Source organism: Monodelphis domestica, chromosome 6 (genome assembly GCF_027887165.1).
Source record: "Monodelphis domestica isolate mMonDom1 chromosome 6, mMonDom1.pri, whole genome shotgun sequence".
Classification (NCBI taxonomy): Eukaryota; Metazoa; Chordata; class Mammalia; order Didelphimorphia; family Didelphidae; genus Monodelphis; species Monodelphis domestica.
Window position 1 is genome coordinate 32,117,252 of NC_077232.1, and position 13,777 is coordinate 32,131,028.

A 13,777-nucleotide genomic window follows, 5' to 3' on the forward strand; every position below is an offset into this window, starting at 1 on the left:
AATATGATGAATTAAAATTCAAGATCCAAAAGAATTTTATGACTTGTTTTAAATTTTAAATGCTCTTTCAGCCCCTACCCAGAATGTCTTAACAAGCTGCTGCTTTCAACTTAAAATATAAAATTTATATTTTTATCCTAGGATACTCTGTGTCCTTTTTATGTTGCAATGAGTTATTTCTATATTTTTCATAATATTTAAATAATTAACCCTTCCTATATACTCTCTCCTCTTGTAAATTATGCATTTGATCACAAAGCAATATATTTTTAAGAAGTCTCTCAATCTTGAATTTCAGACTGACATATTATAACTCAAATATCTCAGGCAGAAAATTTATAATTGTAACTGAACACTCAGATTTTTCTCAAGGTCTTTATATTTAAAAGTTATAAATCAGTTACTTGAGAAAGGCATAATTTGAAACATTTAACAACTCTTGATATGAAAATTTTATGTAAGGTAAAAAAAGGTAAGCTCAGATTGATTGTATTTTAGTTATTTTGGCCTTTCTTTCTCTTCCTATTCTTATGTCCCCTATAATGTTTTTCTCCATGTTAGAGTTCTATAATTTTACTTTCTATAAATAAAATCTATTTTCTTCACAGAGCAGTTTTTGAATCATAATATTTTCCTGGATTTGTTCTGTGTGATTTTGGCTAAGTCTCTGGGCCTCAGTTTCCTCATCTGAAAAAAGGGGGATTGGATGAGATGACCTCCAAGGCCCTTCCAGCTCTAAATCAGTGTTACTGTATCTTCTTTATATAAGGGTTCACTAATTTAAACCATGAAGAGGAAGAGAAAGGTTATCATTTTTACTACATTGTTTCCCCCACTGCTTTTTCCTTCCTTGAAGTTCCTTACTCAAAGATATTCCCTAAATGTTTTTAACCATACTCTAGTGAACTTTCTTGATAAGGCAGCAAGGTCTTCCTGATTGTCCTTCTCTAGCACTGAAAGGACATGTTTTGTTTTTTTGCCTTTTTTTTTAAACATATAGATAACTCTGGCTAACATCACATCTCCATTCTCTAGACTTTACTAGGTATTAAACGAGGGTCTTCTTTAATTGGACCTAACCCTCCCAGGGTTTTTTGGACCCCTCATATAAAGAAATAAAGATAATGAATACAGAAGGGTGCTGGAATAAGGGGAAAGGATGTTAACAAAAATGAATTCTTTCTCCATCACCAAAAGAATTAAATAATAACTGATATTTATGGTTCAAAGCAACAAAATCCCTTTAAAGACTTAAAAAATTCCTTTTTACATGTAATTGGAAAAACAAAATATTTTTTAAAAATAAAAAAAAATTCTCTGATGCCATTCTTGGGTCCTTGAGCTTCTGATGTTATCTTTTCACAGGAGATGAAACAAATAAATTTCCTTGCTTGTCTCTCCCATGAGAATGTGAGTTGCTTGGGGGGATGGATTCTCTTTTACTTTTTTTTTCCCTCCTATATTTAGTGCACAGTCTGGCACACAGTAGGTATTTAATAAATGCTTATTGACTGACTGACTAACAGATGATTTCCTTTGTTAGTAGTTATTATTGTACCTCTGAAAAATGGAAACTTCATTTGTATTTATTTATCTACCTATGCTATTTAGGGCTCTCCTCAGTAGATCATAAGCTCTGCAAGGTCAAGGACTTTTAGTTTTTGTTATTGTAGCCCCAGCACTTAGCACAGTGCCTGAATAAGGAGGCATTTATTACATGCTTATGAAAGCTAATTGAAATGAGGCCAGATGGCTGGTCAGTTGCAGAGGCAAACAACTATCTGCAAGGCCTAGTAAATTAAAAACTGAACCAAAAACTCAGTCTCCTGTCTTAGCTCATTACCTTCTTCCTGGGCAGCCTGGGTCAGCAGTTTAACTACCTTCTGCCTTTTTCCTCACATGTATGGATTTGGAATCACGTCCAAAGTAGTCCAAATGGCCATTAGACTGTAATCTTCTTGAGAGAACAAGGACTATTGTTTACCTTTCTTTGTATATGCCCTGTGGCTCAGGAGAGTCTAGCATGTAGTTATACTTAATAAATACTTGTTTTCCCTTGACTTATCTGATGATTGACTGAGTGATGGGGGACTAAAAGAAAGGAGGAAAGAAGACTGTTTGTCAAACCAGCATATTTCCTTGCCATGCCTTCACAAGATGATTCCCCCTGCTCTTAGGACCCCATTAAAGTAGATGTTGGAGGCAGAGGGAGACAGAAGGCTCAGACTTTAGAATCTCCACAAGAAATAGTGTGCTAAAAACAGTTGGTTTCAATAAAAAAAGAAACCAGTCCCACCCCAGACTCCAGAATCCTTAACTTACCAATATAGTGCCCAAATGCTTAATAAGAACTCAAATACTAACCTTCAAATTGAGGCCCTAAGCAACTTCCCTTCTCAGTTTTTTTTTTCCTCCTGTTTCCTTGCACATGAACAGAAAACCAAACCAAACCTAGAATGGTCAGGGCAGGTTCTCTGTCTGAGGCTTACTAGACAATTCAGGGCTATTGAGCCTGGGTCCCCAGCCCAGTGGGGAGCCTTTCAAACCTTCAGAAAGCATTTCAGGACTAGCAGAGTTCTCAAGGGAATTGTAAAGGGAAAGCACTAAAGCATTTTTAGGGAGTCTTCTCTCCTCTTTCCACTCCTTTCTCAGGGTTCCATGGAAAAGGAAAGGCAGAAGCCCTTGATTTTAAGAGAGAGACAGAGAGACAATGAGAGAGGCAAATACAGCAGAAACAAAAACAGAAAGGAGGGGAGACAGAGAGACAGAAACAGATAGAGAGACAAAGAGGAGAGAGAGACAGAGAAAAAATAGGGAAAGATAAAAAGAGACAGGAGAAAGAAAAAAACAGAGAGAAAAACAGAGATAGGAAGATGTCAGAGGAGAGAAAGACAGAGACAGAGAGAGACTGAAATAGAGTCAGAGATAAAGAGAAGAGAGGTAGAGAAAAGACAGAATGAGAGACAGACAGGAGAGAGAGGGAGTAAAGAGGAGAGAGAGAGAGAAAGAAGGAAGAAAGAGACAGAGACAAAAACTGAGAGAGACAGAAACAGGGAGACAGAGAGAAGAGAGGCAAAGGATAGAAAGAGAAACATAGGGGATAAAAGAATAAAAGACAGGCATAAATTTGGTACAATAATACAGCATGTCACCAATGCTTCTCAACTTATCAGCAGTCTGTTATTGCAGATCTGAATGAACAAAAAGGAGAAAAAAAATCCTCCCCCCCCAAAATATTTTGACCATCCAGTCCAAAAGGCAAACTTTCCCTAGGTCCCTTTATCCAATTTGGATCACCCACCTCTCTGGAACCCAATAGATGTCTCCTCTACCATGAATTTTCTAAACAATAGGCACATATTTAGCCACAGACCATTTAGTAAAAAAATAGACTGTTTCTTTCTCTTGTTTTTCAGTTAAAGGAGAATCCTTCCTTTCCTCCTAAGCTCTCTAAAATGGGAAAAGCTATGAGACACAAACTTCTGCTTTCACAAGGGTCTTCTTTCCCCATTTTGAAGTCTCTCTTTATCAGGGATACACTAAATAAAACACATTAAAGTTTCTGGATTTCATCAGGTGCTTTGCACTGAAATTCATTGCAGATATATCAACAAACCTCATTCTTTTTTTTTTTTTAACCTCATTCTTACAAACATCCCTAGCTATGAAATGGGAGGACCAAAGCAGAGCATTTCTACGGTTTCTTCCAGCTCTGTTTTCTTTGGTCTAAGGTCCCTTCTAACATTAACATTCTCTTTTCTTTGGTCCCTTCCAGAATGGATATTCTGTACTCTAATATCCCATCCTGCTCTGACATTTTTTTCTTAGTGATTCTTAACCTGGAGGTCCTTGAACTTAAAAAAGCCCCCCCACCCCAATTGTATTTTATTATAATTGGTTTCCTTTGTAACCCTACGCATCTGAGAAATGCCCCATCGGACTGCCAAAGGGGTTCAGGATACCCCTAAAATTAAGAGCTCTTTTGCTATATTTTAAGGTCCATTCATGCTCGAGAACCTTCCATTTTCCCTCTAAGGATCTTGCATGTTATATATGTAACTTTTCCACCCTCCACCACCCCCATTAGAAATATATACCCCTTGAGAGGTGGGATTGGAGTTTGTGTGTATGCATTCTCAATGTTCATCATGTATCTGCCATATAGAAAGTGCTTAATAAATGTTTCTCAGCAGGCTGAAAGATTGAGCTGACATATACTGGCCATGGGATGCTGGGCAGGGTACTTAGACTCTCTCAGCCTCAGTTTCCTCATCTAGAAGCAGGGGGTTTGGACTTGATGACCTCTATGGTCTCTCACAGCTCTAAATCTATGATTCTCTAATCAAAGTACTAGGGTTTGGGTTCAAAATTAATTTTTGACACATTAGCTATGTGACTCCTGTATCCCCATCAGATAGGAATAGATAGATATCAAATATCAAACAGTAGAATAATATTTGTCATATCTAACAGTACTGTTATCAGAATAAGATGAAATAAAATATGCATGTTTAATTTTATAGTACCAGAAAAATTCTTATAATTTCAACTATTTTTATTATAAAAGATTTAAATATTTCAACTAATATTTTCACATTTTCAATATTCAACTATTATTATTGCTATTAAAGATTAACTGTATGGCTTCCTCCCTTCAGCACAGCTTCTAAATCTTCAATTTTCTCTAGCAGGTAATATTTACATTTCTTGCCAGTCTCTTTCTCTCTCCTCTATAATTTTTTTTGAGGGGGGTTCCAGAGCTATGATTTCATAGCAGGTTTCTTTTTTCTTTCACAAACCTTAAGATTCTATCATGATTCCCTTTCCTTCTACTAAAACAGTGATATATGCTGGGTCTGTTTCTCTCTCTGGCTTTCATTCCTCCATCCCTGTGGTCCTCAGATTCTTTAGCCATTCTATAGCATTTTGGGGGACTGTCAAAAAGCCTTTAAACCCACTTTCCCAACCTAGTTCTAACTGCCACCAAAGGAAAAAGAAACCAACTAAAATCCCAAATGAGGGACTTTTGCTTTGATAGCTAAAATATCAATATGGTATCATATTCTTTTTTCAAAAAATAATTTTATTTATTAATGGTACAAAACCCCTTTTGCTCTCCCTTAAATATGATTAACTTATTATATACCACATGCATATATCATAGTATGTAATAGTATATTAATATAAAATATTCCAGTGAAAATAATGAGGTCAAATGTGCTTCATTATTTTAAAAAATCTTGGTTTATCACTTTGTGATACAGTGATTCAAAGATAAGGCTCTAAATTTAGGGTTTTTTGACACATTTGGTTTTTAATGACTCTCATAGCTGAAATGGGAAGGATATACAGGATATAATTGCCAAAACTTGGAAAATGCCACTTTAAAGACACATTCTTTTTAAATTTACCTCTTTATGGAAATTCAAGTATGCAGTAGAAAAGATTGTTTTTTAAAAATCTAAAAACTTCTACATTCTTGCATATTTTGCACTTTGGATGAGTCTATGGGACCCTGGACATAGCCTGAGACTTATTGCTTTCAAGGGCACAAATTCAAAAGTTGAGGATTATATGTCTGGAACATATATTATTATTATTATCATTATTATTGTTATTGCTTAAGGTAGCTCATTTGTAGAATACTTTAATTTTGACAAAGAACTTTCCTCACAACAACCTTCACTGGCCAGTTACTTTTGGTGTGACCTTGGGCAATCACTAAACTTTCTGGGTCTCAGTTTCCTCATCTGTAAAATAGAGCCAGGGTTGAACTAGATAGTAAATAGGGCTTCTTCTAGTTCTGCATTTATTATCTAAATGATCCCTATTTTATAGATGAATTAATTAACTCTCTCTTTTTCTCTTTCTTTTTTCTTTTCTTTCTTTCTTTCTTTCTTTCTTTCTTCCTTCCTTCCTTCCTTCCTTCCTTTTCTTTCTTTCTTTCTTTCTTTCTTTCTTTCTTTCTTTCTTTCTTTCTTTCTTTCTTTCTTTCTTTCTTTCTTTCTTTCTTTCTTTCTTTCTTTCTTTCTTTCTTTCTTTCTTTCTTTCTTTCTTTCTTTCTTTCTTTCTTTCTTTCTTTCTTTCTTTCTTTCTTTCTTTCTTTCTTTCTTCTTTTTCCTGCCTTCCTTCCTTCCTTCCTTCCTTCCTTCCTGCCTTCCTTCCTTCCTGCCTGCCTGCCTTCCTTCCTGCCTTCCTTCTTTCCTTCCTGCCTTCCTTTCTTTTATTACCTTCTGTCTTAGAATCATTTCTAAGACAGAAAAAGCAATAAGAGCTAGGCAATAAGTGATAAGTGATTTTCCCAGGGTCATGAGCTTGGAAATGTCTAAGGCCAGATTTGAGCTCAGGTCCTCCCAACTTCAGGTCTGGTGGTCTATCCACTGTGTTATCTAGCTGTCCTGAGATAATAAACTTTCAGAAAAGTTGAATAACTTGCCCATGGTCATACAGACATAAGGTCATATGATGATAGTACCATAGATATAGAACTGGTAGGAACCCCAGAGACATCTACTTCATTCAAATTGGGGGACCATTTTACATATGGGGACACTGATATGTGGTATCAGAGTCAAGACTCAAACCCAGGTCTCTTGAGTGTCATTTTATTTCTGGTCTGCCAGATTTGATGGTGCTTGGATGGTTTTAAAGTGAACTTGTCATCTCACAACCAAAATGTGCTGATAAATAGTTAATTCCACTAAACCCTGCTAGGGAGAAAACCCCTTTGCCTCAGCGTTCTATTACAAATTCTCTGTGGCACTACCAGGGACTACCTAATCTCTCCTACAAACCTCCATGGAGACACCCTTTTAAATCAAGCCTCAAATATGTAGTACAACAAAAAGGGAGATTTCCCCTAACTGTACAATGCAAAGAAAAGAATGGAAGAAGAAAGAGAATTAGGAAGACTGACTCAAAGTACTCACCATGAGCTTGAATTAAGGCACTGTTTTTCTGGTCAGGTTAGCAGGTTTTCAGACTGGTTCTGCACCCAAGTGTAGATGTCCAAGTGAAATAGTTGGCAATTATCTGATTAATTTGGGTATATGAGATCAGATTTTTTCATTTAGGTTTTGAGAAGAAATAAATTTTTCCCCAATCACCCAGAAAATTCAGGCAAAATCATTTGGCAGATGGATTGCTTTTTCCTCTAGGTTTTCAAGATATTTGCAGCTGGTAAGATATCAGTTTGCAGATATTCCAAATCTTCTATTTACTTATCAAGGGGAGAACTACCTATCTTGATCTTCACGATTATTCCTGGAGAGAATTAAACAAAGACTCATTTTTGTCCTTCTGGAAGAGCTAGTTCTTCTTCTTTAATTCTAAGTACAGGCACCTGTTTGTAGATGAGTAACTGATGGGATGGAGGAAAGGCAGATTTCTGCTAGAGAGAAGGAAAAAAAATTGCCCAAGTGTAGAATGGATCGCATAAGAGGCAATAGATTCTTCTCCCATATAGATCTTCAAGCAGGGGCTGGTTGACCATTTACTGCAGATGCCATCACCTGGGTGTAGTCCAATTGGACATGGAATCAGTAAGATCTGAGTTGGAATTCTGCTTCAGACATTCATTCTCTGTATGAATCCAGGCAAGTCATTTAACTCCACTTGGCCTCAGTTATTTCATCTGTAAAACTGGAATGAACAAAATAGCAGGATACAAAATAAATCCATAAAATTCATCAGCATTTCTATACATCACCAACAAATCTCTGCAAGAAGAGATAGACATAGATTCCCCATTTAAAATAACAACAGACAAAATAAAATGCCTGGGAGTATACCTGTCAAGACAAATCCAGGAAACACATAAACATAATAATAAAGCAAATTTTATATAAATTAAATAATATTTAAATAATTTGAGAAATATGAATTGTGCATGGATGGGCAGAGCCAATATGATAAAACAATAATTCTACCTAAAATAATTTACTGATTCAATGCTATCCAAATTAAGTCAATTAAAATTATTTTATTGATCTAGAAAAAATAAAATTAATTTGGAAAAACAAAAGGTGAAAAATATCAAAGGAATTGAATTTAAAAATGTAAAGGAAGGTGGTCTAGCAGTACCAGATTTCAAACTATATTAAAAAATAGTAATAGCAAAACCATCTGGTACTGGCTAAGAAATAGCAAGGTGGATCAGTGGAACAGAGTAGATATAATACACCATAGTTAATAACCTTCTGTTTAACAAATACAAAAATTTCAGCTTTTGCAATAAAAATTCATTATGATAAAAATTGTTGGGAAAACTGGAAAGCAATTTGGCAGAAAATAGGTATAGATCAGTACCTTATACCATTTACCAAGATGAGGTAAAAATGGATATATAATCTAGACATGAAAGGAGATATAAGTAACTTAGAATAACATAGAACATACCACCTATCAGATTTATGGAATAGGAGAATAATTTATGAATAAACAAGAGATAGGGAACATTGTGAAATGCAAAATGTATAATTTAAATTACACTAAATTTTAAAGGTTTTGTACAAATAAAACCAAAGTAGCCAAGATTAGAAGGAAAGCAAAAAACTGAGGAAAGGGAATTTATAAACAGTTTTTCAGAAAAAGGTCTCATATCTCAAATATATAGAGAATATTGTCCTATTTATAAGAATATAAGTCATTCCTCAATTGATAAATGGTCAAAAGATATGACCAGGCTGTTTTTTTTGGAAGAAGAAATTGAAGGTATATGTAGTCATGTAAAAAATGTTCTAAATCATTATTGATTACTGATGCAAATTAAATAACTCTGAGATACCACCTTATATCTATCAGATTATCTAAAATGACAGAAGTGAAAAATGACAAAGGTCAGAAGGGATGTGGAAGAACTGGGACACTAATACACTGTTAGTGGAACTGTGAGCCAAACTAACCATTTTGGGGAGCAATCTCTAATTATACCCAAAGAGTTATAAAACCTTTTGATCTGGCAGTACCCCCTCTTAAGTCAGTTCCCCAAGGTGATCAGGGGACGAGAAAAAGAAATGATATATTCTAAAATATTTATAGTATGTGTGACCCTGGGCAAGTCACTTAACCCCCATTGCCTAGCCCTTACTACTCTTCTGCCTTGGAGCCAATACTTAATATTGATTCCAAGATGGAAGGTAAGGGTTTAAAAAAATTCATAGCAGCTCTCTTTGTGGTGGTAGAGAATGGGAAATTGAGGGGATGTTCATCAGTTGGATAATGTATGACATATGAGTGTGACAGAATACTACTATGCTAAAAGAAATGATAAGCAGGCTGAGTTTAGAAAAACATGGAAAGACTTGCATGAAATAATGAAGAGTGAACTGAGAACCAAGACAACATGGTGCATATTAGCAGCAATATTTTTCAGAGAGTAACTGAATGATTAAGCTATTCTGAGTATTATGAATATTTTTTAAAAACTACAAAGGACCTTTAAAAGAAGATGTTATCCACTTCCAGAGAAAGAACCAATAAACAGAAGTATGCAAAATATGGTTTTATATGTGTACATACGTGTGGGTGTGAAATGTTGGTCTTCTCTAGTCCTGGGAAGGGATGGAGACCACTCAGAACTTAAAATATAACAAAAAAAAAAGAAGTTAAATTAAGTTTAAAACATTTTTTAAAAAATGGGAATAATGAGAACACTTCCTTCAAGGGTTATTGTAAGGAGAAAATGAGTCCATAATTGTAAAGTATTTCGCAAACCTTAAAGCACCATAGAAATGTCAGTGATGATGACAATGATGACGAAGATGATAATGTTAGTCGTTTGCAGTTATGGATTGGCCCAGCTGATCTCTGAAGTCTTTTCCAAATCAGAGGTTCTCTAATTCATTTTTGTTGAGCAAGGTGCACTGGTTCCTTTATTTTTTTGAAAGCTCTAGCACCTCTTCTATCTTAAGGGCATTTTTGAAAGATCCATCTTGAACCAGAACAATGCCAGAAATACCCGAGCAATTCTCTTTCCTCCCACTTAAATCCATTAAGCTCCCCTTTAAAAAATGTTCTATGATTTATTTTTCTAAAAGTATGTTATTTTATTGATTCATATGTGGTTAAGCTTTGCTAAAGAAGAGACATTTTGTTTCTCTGGGAGCCCAACTCATTTGAATTTTCTTCCTGGAAAAAAAAAAGATAACTATAACCTCACATAGGAACAAAAGTATCTGATATTCCACTTGAATCTATTTTTTTAAGCTAAGAAAACAGTAGCTTGAATAAAACATGCACTTCCTCCCTTAAGAGGCCCCTGTCTCATTAAAATGCCACCATGCTTTGTACACAGTTACAGAAGTATCTTTATTTTGGTCTGTATCCGTGATTTTGTCCTCAAAAAGAACTCCTAGCTTGGAAATTCCCTCCACCAATACAGGCAAGCAATTCATCTGCAATTTGAAATTTCATGGCCATGGTCACACAGCCAGGATGTATCCCAGACAAGACTAGAATCTATGCCTTTCTGAGTTCAAGTTCAGCCTTCTCTCTACTCTAGCATGTCACCTTCTATGGAAAACAAATCCAGGACCAAAGTCACCAACACTTTAGTATCTTAATGAGATCTATCCCAAGGAGAACTGGAATTTAGAGATAAGTCCCTAACTCTGCCCCCAAACCTTTTCTAGTACTTATGAGCGAGTTGCCATCTTTTTACTTTCCTTTTCTTTCCATCTCTCCTTGGTTTGATGGAAAATAACTCCTAGAATAGCAAAGAGGCAGGCAGCAAGATGAGAGAAGAAAAAAAGGATGTAGATCATACTTAAAGAAGATAAATAGTCTGGATAGTTTTCTGTCCATATATGGCAAGATGGGCAGATGATGGGGAAGATTTCTGGCTCTGGAATCAAAGGTCCTGAGTTCAAACTTCACATTTAATATTCACCATCAATGTGACTCTGGACAATTCAACACCTCTCTTTTTTTTTTTTCTCATAGAAAACAAAGAGGTTGATCCAAATGGCCTCTCAAGACCTTTCTGCATTTAGATTGATGATCATGTGATATGTAGTTGGGCATTCATTGGAGACAGTTAATACCAACAATTTGATTTGACTTCTCTAATTAAAGCATTCAAGAATTTAGGAAACACTGTGATTGGATGTTTTGTTTAGGTAACCATAAAAAAATTTCTCCCAGGAAAATGATTTTGCCCTACCACCTACTCTTCCTTATCTCTGAATTGTAGTTCAATGAAACCTCTTGCCTCCTTTAGTTCCCTACATCCCTATATATCCCAATATAGTTAAGCTATATTTTAAAAGAGCAAATAATCCCCATTTTCCAAAAAAGCAGGATGATCAAAACCTGCCTCTTTTCTTAATTTCCAAAGACCCCATTCAGACAAATTAAATGGAAGTAAAAATATTAATTAGGGTACTAATAAAGCCACTAACTCAATTAAACAGTAACAGCACAACCATCTGGATTCAAGTTTGGCCTCAGGCCAACTGTTTGATCTTGGGCAAGTCACTTCACCCTGATTGTCTAATCCCTGCCCTTCCTCTGTCTTAGAATTGATACTTAGAAGGTAAGGATTAAAAACAAAATAAAAATAAAAACCAGAAAAAACATTTGCCTCCAGATCCAACCTACTAGTTAGCAGGCAGGACATTCCTTGGGTATACCAGATATAAATCCATAACGTGGAAGAAAATAACCAGGGCTGGGGAAATTCACTAAGGAAAGATTCTGCTAGTCTAGGTAATTCCAATCTGAGTTCTTTCTTGGTATCTCCAAGTGTTAGTGGTTTCTCTTCACTTCCCAAAATTAATTTCTCTATATTTGACATTTTCTTCTCTGTGCATGTATATGTAAGTGGAATGGAAGCTCCTTGTGGGCAAAGGACATCTTCCTTTCATCTTTGTATTCTCAGCACTTGGCATAATGCCTATCACATAGTAGAGGCTTAATAAATTTGGGTTTCAACTATTTACAGATGAAAGCAGAGCCATTGTGTGGAATATGTTTGTAGAGGTTAATTACATGGGCAATTAATCAGAACTTAGGCCATCTCAAACTGCTTCTATTCATAATCTTGAACATTTTAGATTAATTGGTCATATGGCATTACAAAAGTTCATGGTACTCATTTGGAAATCATATAGACAAAATGAGAAGCAGTTTGGTATACAGGATGGAAGGAAAAATTACAGCTAAATACAACTAGATTCGAGTCCTGCCTCTAGTATGTATTAACCATCATGACCTTGGGCAAGCCACTCTCAATGCCCCAGCAACAGTCCAAGTTTATATTACAAATTAATTGCTGCACATCAAGAGATCCACTTCTGTAATACAACAACTTTGGACCAAAAAAGACCTCCAAAAAAGAAATAAAAACAACAACAACAAACCAAAACAAAATAGAAATCTGAATCCAAAATCAAAACCGAAACTCAAAACCAAGATGGTACCAGAAGCAGAGAAATAAGCGAGATGGATAAAGAATTGGGTATGTGTTCATTGATTATGTAACACAATACCATTTGGTTAAATAATGCCTTTTTAGAATACTCAAGAGTTAAAACCAGAGACCAGATAGAGAAAGGAGCATTTCCCCACAAAATGACATTTAAGTTAATATTTTAAGCAGCAAATGACACAGCTTTCCAGGTGGATGCCAATGATTTTTTTTTGCTGTCCAAAGGCATTTTTAGGGGTCCTTCCTCTGAACCTGCATTGAAACAGTGTCACAAATGCACCTACCCATAAGCCAATAGCCTAAAGAAATAGTAGGGTTGTGGGTTTTATTTTCCATTTATCTTCTCACCCTCTGATTTCATTTAGAGCTTGGATTTGTGAGCCAGCACCCATCGATGGGATTAATACAATTTAATGATTAAAAATATTTTCAGGTCCTAGGGAAGCTGAGTGATAGATTAAATAAAAGTCTGAAAAGTAATGAAAACCAAAGGTTTTTCTATAAAGTATAGACCACATTGATGGTGGAGGTAGGGTACATAAATAGCTCCAGACTAAACATTTTTTCTCTGGGGGTTAAGCATGTGAAAGTTGCAAATGGAACCTTCTTTAACAAAAAAGGTGGCAAAACCCCAGCATTAAGACATATGGAAGAATAATTAGGTTACATGGTGGGTAGAATGCCAGGCCTGGAGAAAGGAGGTCCTGGGTTCAAATGTGGCCTCAGACACTTCTTAGCCATGTGACCCTAGGCAAGTCACTTGACTCCAATTGCATAGCCTTTACTGCTCTTCTGTCTTGGAACTGATACTTAGAATCAATTCTATGACAGAAGGTAAGGTTTCAAAAGAAAAAAGAAGACAAATGGAGCTAACAGAGAAAGAAAAGAGAATTGCATTTCTCTGTCTATAGGAGACAAGGAATCTCTAACCTATATTCCTGGACAATTAAAAAAACTGCACTTGTATGTTATTTTCCCCTAAGTGTCAGGTTCAAAATTAATTAGGGGATATTTAGAAAGTGCTGTGAAAGTGCTACAAAAACAATGCATTCTGCCTAGAAGTTAAAGGGTTTAGAAAACTATTATTATCAATATTAAAAACAGAAACTTAAAAATCCAGCAAATGCTTTCTTTTATAATGATAATTTTAAAATACTTGATCAAAGAAAATGACATGAAAAATAAATAAAAATTTAGCTTACAGATCAACTTCTAGGACAGATGCTACATTTTTATAACTTTAGATATAAACAAGAATTTCCCATGATCAGGATTTTTAAAATGAGCATTTCAAGAAGGGTACATTGGTATCTTTCAATCTAATTAATGGATATGAATTAACTCACAATA

General features: G+C 35.4%; 1 long non-coding RNA gene across 6 annotated transcripts in view; it reads right to left on the reverse strand.

The window, feature by feature from the left end:
- Positions 1-13,777, reverse strand: part of LOC103099157 (uncharacterized) — a 118,576-nt gene that overhangs the window by 43,069 nt on the left and 61,730 nt on the right. For 4 of the 6 annotated variants that reach the window (XR_008912741.1, XR_008912740.1, XR_008912742.1 and 1 more), the window contains 2 exons: positions 9,520-9,578; positions 6,930-7,633 (listed from right to left, as the gene is read on the reverse strand). This is a non-coding gene — a long non-coding RNA (uncharacterized LOC103099157). Of the gene's footprint in view, positions 1-6,929; positions 7,642-9,519; positions 9,579-13,777 lie in introns of all 6 variants that reach the window. The other 2 variants (XR_008912737.1, XR_008912738.1) reach the window with 1 other exon arrangement.